At 51.0% G+C, this 8,257-nt stretch overlaps 1 pseudogene; it reads right to left on the bottom strand.

Moving 5' to 3' along the window:
• Positions 1-35: 35 nt before the first annotated feature.
• LOC116451468 lies at positions 36-5,994 on the bottom strand (annotated as a pseudogene).
• Between the last annotated feature and the right edge of the window lie 2,263 nt (positions 5,995-8,257).

The following is an 8,257-nucleotide window of genomic DNA, read 5'->3' as shown; positions in this document are numbered from 1 at the left end:
GTGGCAAATGACCTCGAGACAACACACTCACCCGAGGGAGTTCCAAGTAGGTTTTATTGTTTTCTGTCATCACGCATTCTGCTCTTTAAAATGTTTCAACGACAGGAAATATCACATTACTTTATAGATTAATATCGATTGATGAAAGAAAGAGAAAACAGAAAGCTTCTTGACACCCTATATTCTACAGTTAATTGCAAACGGTTTTATCTATTTTCCTGTAAAACCACAAACAATACTTTTAATTATCTTAACTTTTAACAATTGCGAAATGGTAATTTCAACTTTATGGGGGAAAAAAAAGGAAGAAAGAATACATTGCTCAAAGCCCACTCTTTACAATAAGGAGAACCTATAAACTCCTGGTCAAATATGCCAAGTGTGCCAATGTCAGCAGTTACAAATGTAAACAGCTTCTGCTTATTACGTAAGAAATTGCTTTGTAAGCACCACTTAATTTTGCTTAATATCTGTTTCACCTGATGTTAAACACATGGCAGAAAATTCAGATATTATTACAAAGCTCTCTCCATAAGAAGAAAGAAACAAACCACGAAAAGAAACCCCACAGAGAAGGCAGCGTAACAAACAGTTAAAGATCTTCTGCCAGTCTTCAGTATTTCCCGTAGTGTGTAGAAGCAGTAGCACTCTCACAATCATACATTATTATGTAATCAACATGCAACACGGTTGTCCTCCTCCATCCACAGCACAATTACAAAATACCTACATGAATAAAGTACTGCTCAAAGGGAAAGTACTCTCACAGAGAAGCCTTCTTCTCCCTGGTACCTTTTAGGTAGGCGTTTGGTCTCTTTGTTCCCTTTTCCCTGTGAGGACAGACAAACTTGTCTTTCTCTTCACTTATTGATGGGCGAGCCAAGGGTTTTGATGGGAACTGACATTTAGCTCCAGCTCCCTGTTTGCAGGGCAAACTGCATCTGCAGCTCTGGGCCCCATATCTTCAGAGAGGGGAGCACTGCCCTGCAAAGAACAGAGAGCGGTTGTCATTGGAGTGTTGAAGGAAAGCAGACGTCACCGGGAAGCTTGGAGGGCGTGTCTTACAGCACTGCCTGTGTCACACCGCTCCTCTCTACCGAGAGCCAAGGAGAAGGTAAGACTTGGTGGGTCTCTGACCTGAGTGGAGAACACCTAAAGAGAGAAACCATCCTCTACAAAGGTACTATAGAAAAACTTTTATGAGCCTGAAGGACTAATTCAAAATAGTAAGAGCCCCAAACAGAAACCACTTTCTCACAAACTGTAAATGTGGTTTAATGTTGGTGTATCAAGAAAGGTCCTTGTCTTCCCTGAGGCTACTGTGGTTCTGACAACCTGCAGTAAAGTGAGTCCAAGTCATCAGTGGTTATGAAATACGAAGATATTAACTGACCCTGATGATGTTTGTGTTTCTTCAGCCTCATATTGTTCATAATCCAGCCTACTATGAAGTGCTAGATTGATCCTTGGAAACTCTCCGTGGAGTTCCCACAGAATCCCGTACTAAGAGGTAACCGACTCTGATAACCACACTTTTCTGGCCAGTACTATTCACTCAAGTCACAAAAATATAAGGGAATTAAATGGCAGAGGTCCCCACCTCCGTAGCCTCCAGCTTGAGGACAGCTTGAGCTCAGCAGTGCCACCATCCTGGTGAACGGCACGTGGCAGCACCGAGCACCAGCTCCTAACAGCAGTGCAGGGGACATCGTCGGTGACAGGGGACATCGTCGGTGACACCCCTTTGCACAGTTGTTCCCGCAGTCCCATCTGATGCTGGACAGGCCACTACATTCCCGTTACTGCCACCTCCGGGAGGATGTACCCCTAGGAATGGTGTCATTCCTGCTCCAGGTCCCTACGGGCTCTACACAGTGTGTGGGCAGGAGCCACTATGGGGACACATCTCTACCTGTACTTTCCACCTTCTCATGGTCCAACTCCTCCCCTCCTTTGAAATGACACCAAAGAGTTGATCTAACACGAATACTCAGCAGAGATGTGGGTGCAGCTGCCCAGAGAGGTGGTAGGTGCCCCATCCCCGGAAATATCCAAGGTCGGGTTGTATGGGGCTCTGAGCAAACGGATCTAGTTGAAGGTATCCCTGCTCATTGCATGAGGGTTTGGACTTAATGGCTTCTAAAGGTCCATTCCAACCCAAAATGTTCTATCCTTCTATGATGCAGAGAGGCGCGGTTAGTCAGCATTTGGGGAGCAGCTGAGCCCTGCTAGATCCTCCTGGGACGCCTCTCCAGCGGCTCTGAGAACCCCTCTATCCTCTCCATCTCCTCCCACCCTAGGGACTAGCAATTCTGCAACTTCAATAGTCCTTGCTGCCAGGATGTGACACACCTCCCCCCTGCCTGCCCGATCACCTCAGCCCTGTCAGTCCCTCACCTGTGCATTCCAGTCGCCTTCACCCCCGATGTTGGCCACATCCTGCGAGCACACCGAGCTCCGCTGTTCGCCCGGGCCGGGGGGCAGCCCGGCGGGGAAGCAGGGGAAGAGCGGCCTGAGGAAACGGAACTCGCTGTTGACAGTCCCGGCGGCGAAGCAGACGTCGTACACGTAGCTGCGGGGCAGGGAGCCCGCGTTGCTCTCCGTGGCCGTCGTCGGGAACGTGGGCAAGGTTTCCGTCTCTCTCCGCCTGGCTCGCCGCACCTTCACTACCACGGCGGCCACCGCGGTGGCGAGGAACAGCGCCGACACGCAGGTGAGGGAGGCGATGAGGTAAAGAGTAAGCGGCTCGTCGGGGTCGGCGGCCGGTGCCTCCTCGCTCACTCGTAAATGGGCTTCGGAGAAGCCGTCCACCAGTGCCACGGCGAGGGTGGCAGTGGCGGAGCGCGGCGGCTGCCCGCGGTCCCGCACCAGCACAATGAGCCTCTGCCGGGCCGCGTCCCTCTCTGTCACGGCCCGCGCCGTGCGCACCTCGCCGCTGTGCAGCCCCACGCGGAACAGCCCCGGCTCCGTCGCCTTGGCCAGCTCGTAGGACAACCACGCGTTCTGCCCCGCGTCCGCGTCCACCGCCACCACCTTGGCCACCAGGTAGCCGGAGGGCGCCCAGCGCGGCACCAGCTCTCCGGCCGCGCTGCTGTCGGGGGCCGGGTGCAGCAGCACGGGCGCGTTATCGTTCTCGTCCCGCACGACTACGCGTAGCACGGCCTGGGCGCTGAGCGGCGGCGAGCCGCCGTCGGCTGCGCGCACTGTCACCTCGAAGGCGCGCACCTTCTCGTAGTCCAGCGGGCGGAGGATATAAACATCCCCATTTTCAGGGTTGACTGACACTTCGGGCTGCTCTTTGCCCTCCTGCCGCACCAGTGCGTAGTTCACACGCGCATTTTTTCCTGCGTCGGCGTCCGTGGCCTTCATGCTGCCGATCCGGAGCATGGGGCTGTTGTTCTCCGTGACCGACATGGTGTAAACCTCCTGGGTGAACTCTGGGGGATTGTCGTTCACATCCGATATCTGCACGAAGATGCTTTCCCGAGAGCTCAGCCGCGTCTTGCCCCAGTCCGTGGCTGTGATGGTGATGTTATACTCCGCTGTCCTCTCCCTGTCCAGAGCCGCGTTTGTTCTCAGTTCGTAGTAATTATCAAAAGTGGGGGTGACACTGAATGGTAAGTCGCCGTCGATGGAACACTCCGTTCTGCCGTTGTCCCCGGAGTCCTGGTCCCGCACACTGAACAGAGCCACCACGGTGCGTGGCGGGGCGTCCTCGGGAATGGAGGCGGTGAGGGAGGTGAGCGCTATTTCCGGGGCGTTGTCATTCACGTCCAGGACCTCCACCTGCACTTTGCAATGCGCGGACAGCCCCCCGCCGTCCGTGGCTTTCACCACCATCTTGTGGTTTTTTGCTTCCTCGGAATCTAGCTTGCCCGCGACTCGAATCTCCCCGGTGGCCGGGTTCAGCTGGAAGAGTTGCCGGGATCGTTCCGATGTCTGGGTAAACGCATAACGCACTTTCCCGTTGGACCCTTCATCGGGATCTGCGGCAGCGACTCTGACCACCAGCTGTTCCAGGGGGCTGTTCTCAGCCAGGCTCACCTCGTAGACCTCCCGTTCGAAGACAGGGACGTTGTCATTGGCATCCACCACCACGATCCGGACCTGAGCCGTGCCCGACCTGGGTGGGGACCCCCCGTCGACGGCGGTGAGGAATAAATTCAGCTCTCCCTGCTCTTCACGATCCAGCTGGCGCTGTAGGACAAGTTCCACGTATTTTACTCCGTCTTTCCCTGTTCCAATAGCGAGGGAGAAATGAGGATTGGGCCCGAGGCTGTAGTTCTGCAAACCGTTAATGCCCACGTCCTTGTCCTGGGCGCTCTCCAGGGGGAAACGGGACCCAGGAGATGCTGTTTCTAGAATTTTTAAAACCATCTCCTTCTCCGGGAACACGGGCGAATTGTCATTTACGTCACGAATTTCCACCTCCCCTCGGATAAGCTGCAATGGATTTTCAAAGAATATCTTAAAGACAAGTGTGCAGGTATCGCTCTGCGGACAGATCTCCTCTCGGTCCAGCGATTCCTTTGCCGTCAGGACTCCGGTGTTTTGATTGAGTAGGAAAAGCTGCTCGTTCCCCTCGGATACAACGCGGGCCTTGCGAGCTGCAAGCTGGCTCAGAGGGACCCCCAGGTCCTTGGCAATATCGGCGACAAAGGAGTCCCTCCCCATTTCCTCCGGCAGAGAGTAGCGGAGGGTTTCAGCCCTGCTCTGACACACGCAAACGCACAGAATAAACAGGATCACTTGCCTCTTGCTGTCTCTGCTCTGTCTCCCACACGCCATCACTCTCCAAAAAAGCCATCCACCGTCCTCCGCAGCTCCCAGCATTTTTCAGTGGCGTCCGAAGCAGAGCGCTGTGGGCCAGCAATCGTGGGGTGAGGGAATCTGGAAGCCCCCGAATGCTCCGACTCCTCTCCGAGCAGCTCAGCTCACTCGGTTTTTTGTCTTCCTGTGTCTGCAGACCCAGGGCGGACCGAGGAACGCGCCGGTCCGCGGCCAACATCCCCACCCAGCGTCGGAAGGGGGAATATTTCCTCTCATTCGGGGCAGCGCAGCTAGTTCGGGGCTTGCTGCTTGAATCCGCATTCTTTATACCAAAGAGAAGAGAAAAGGTGCGGTGTAAACGCTCTCCTCTCTCGGAGGTGGGATCCCTGCCCTCCTATAAAGCGCTGCTCTGGGTATCACATCCCTGCTCTCAACCACGAACTCTTCATACGCAGCTTTTGTGTAGGCATGCAAGATCCACTGCCACCGAAGAGATTTTCCTTCTCTTCTGCACTTGTTAATCAGCACAGGGCGATTAGCAAGTGTGGCGAGTCAGAGAAGCTATTGAAAATGAGAGCGGATGCCAGAGAGCGGACAAGGAAACGATCCCAAGTAAACGCTTCGCCACCACAGTAGATGATAATGCTGTTCTAGGACACATCAGCTGGTTTTTTTTCTTACTGGGTATCTCACCTCGTCCGACTTTTACACTTTTCTATGTGAAAAAGAGGTTAAACTTGAAGTCCTGTATCTGCCCAAGGATCTGTGGCCAACAGCCAGTCAATACAAAGGGCAAGGAAACAAACAGGGAGCTCGTAAGTTAAACTCCTCGATAGACAAAAGCTAACGAGAAGCTAACGGGGACAATAGCAGAGATAAGGCTCTTACCACACTAATTGATTGGCCATTAAAGGAATAATTGAAGCGTAAAGTGCAGAGGTTCAACAAGAAACTCTTTAAACGAGAAAGGAAAAAAAGTTCTAAAGATTCTCACGGATTATCAGAAAAAGCACCTCATTACGAGGTGCTTAAGGGGGGCTCCAGGAATTTGCAAGGCTTATTATGAGACGATTAGAGGCAGAATCAAACTCGCTAAGAGGGAGAGGTTAAAAACAGACCTGTTAGGAACAACCGTGGGACAACGGAGGTGGAAAGGGATACCCAGAGGTTCTGAGCACAGTCTGGCACTGTGATGCCGGATCTGTGCCGGAAACCGGATAAAAACCTCAGGGTCAGGCAGGCATGGCTGGCCCCGAAGACAGACTTACACCTCGACTGCTTCTAAGATGAGCGCACACACTGTGCTGAGGATGTGCACAGCTGCCTGCGAGCCCAGCCCAACCTTCCTCTTAGAGAGTTAAAAAATGAAGGAGAAAACAAAATAGTGCTTGCGCTATTTACCTGTGGTTCGAGCATTCTTAATTCAGATTTTACTAGAAAAGAAACTACGCTTTTAAAAATTATTATTATAAAGTATCATAATCCCCTTGGTTTGGGCACCTTTTCTTTAATATCCTAGATGTTTTCCCCTTATTTTAGTTTGCTAAAAGGAGTGACGCTGTCAAACAATACTCAGGAGGTCAAATCCTAGAAATTCTCTGATGTCTTCATTTGTTTTAAAATAAAAACTTCGTGACCGTATCAGTAGGAGAAAGTAACAACTAGGGTTGACTTTAGGATTCCCCAAAACTTTAGCTACTGAAAGATCTTGCATGAACGAAGTAATTTCGGCGACTTTCTCTTACCGCCCTCTGACTTGGAAGCGTGATAAGATCTAAACCAGTAACTTACATCAAAGGGCAGCTTCTCCTTTCTTCCCGTCCAGGGACAGGTCCATCTCTCGAGTTGCGATCCTTATCACCAACAGAGAAGCCAAACCACAGGCCAAGCACAGCAGTGGATGTGCTGGGAAAGTGGTTTCTCTCTTCTTTTTTTCTTTGCAAAAATAACTCTGACACCTGTAATCCACTCGCTTTGTGCCCCTTTGTTCAGCTCTCGGCACCTCCGAGAGGGGGATGTGTATTTGCTTCTACTTATCCTAATCTTTGTCACCGCTGCACAGCAGGGGGAAAGACAGGCCGAGAAGGGCTTCCACAGACACTTCCTACTCTGAGTGCAGTAACCCAATTATTGTTGCTCCCATCATTTCAGAAAGGAAATGGTGTCCTTCAGCTTCAGGTGGAGAAGGGTGGAAGAAGAACAGTGAACCTTAACGGAGCTCTTGGCTGTAACAGTATCTTTGCTCCCAGAAGATGCTGCTCTTCGACCGACGTTTATATTCCTTCAGATTTTAGAGAAATGGTAAACGAAGAGGGTCACTTACCGTGCAGCACTGGAGAGAAATGCTGGTGTTTTCTGTTGGGTCACAACAGTAAAGTGGATGTGTATTAATTAAAAAAAAAAAAAAAAAAAAAAAAAAAAGAAGTTTGAATACTACCAGATGGAAGCACACTGTATTTTAGGACAAACTAAGGAATTATATCCATACTAAGAAAGATTTGCAAAAATGTGTCAGAGAATTCATTTGTCTCCTTGAGCATACAGTGATATTGCAGGCTTCCTCGTCTTTTGCTTTAGTGATGACATCTTTATCCTAAGAAGAACCAAAAAACAAGTTCTCTTCACGCTGTCATTTACAACTTCATGCTAGAAAAGCACGACAGCAACATATCCTGCTCATTTCCTGGTATGACCCCGTATTTCAGAACACAGCCTTGCTAAAAGAAAATTCTGCCCGCATTTCTGAAGCCTGAGCAATTTCAATTTCCAAAATCCTTCTTGGTCTTTCAGCTGGGAATTCAGATCTGCCGAATGAAATCTCAGAGGTCCCATGCCCGGTTTTGTGGTCCACCCAGATAAAGGCTTCTTCTTTATCCCTGGAGCCACTGTCCACTCCCCTTCAGCACACCCTGAGGACAGAATGGCTTGGGAGGAGCCTGCAGATCAGAATTACAGATGCTTCCCAGAGTCCCAGCGTTTTCCATGCCTGAGTGCAAAGACGGACCAACACTCCCGACCTCTCATTCCCAGACAGCTCCCAGGATGGATTTCTTCTTTTGTCTCCGTACCAATCACGCAGAGCCTTGAATTCCCAGTTGTCCCTCGAAATCAGTGCCCGGAGCTCTCAGCTGGATGCAAATGTGAGGAAAGCTGGGAGAATAATTCCTAACCTTCTGGCTCTCGGGTACATTGCAAATACCACAGGTACCTGTTCTGAGGCTCATTTTCCGGGAGATAAACCAGCCTCCTCCCTCTGTCTGCGTTCAGTAGTTACTGCTTTCCCCATCACTCTGTTAAAAGCAAACTTTTCTTTCTCCCGGTAGTAACTCGGTGCTTACCAACCAACCGACTCTGAGTCACCCCAGACCTACGGTGAAATCCTCCCAAATCCCGCAGGGATGGGCCTGGGGAGACCGTCTCCGTCCTTCACACTCCCTGTTTTGCCTTGTGCTGTTGGCTTTTCCAGGCACGTCTCGATGCGGCGATT

Source organism: Corvus moneduloides, chromosome 15 (assembly GCF_009650955.1).
Source record: "Corvus moneduloides isolate bCorMon1 chromosome 15, bCorMon1.pri, whole genome shotgun sequence".
In the NCBI taxonomy this organism is placed as follows: Eukaryota; Metazoa; Chordata; class Aves; order Passeriformes; family Corvidae; genus Corvus; species Corvus moneduloides.
The sequence above is the reverse complement of the archived record's forward strand: the minus strand, read 5'-3'. Positions and strand labels throughout refer to the sequence as shown.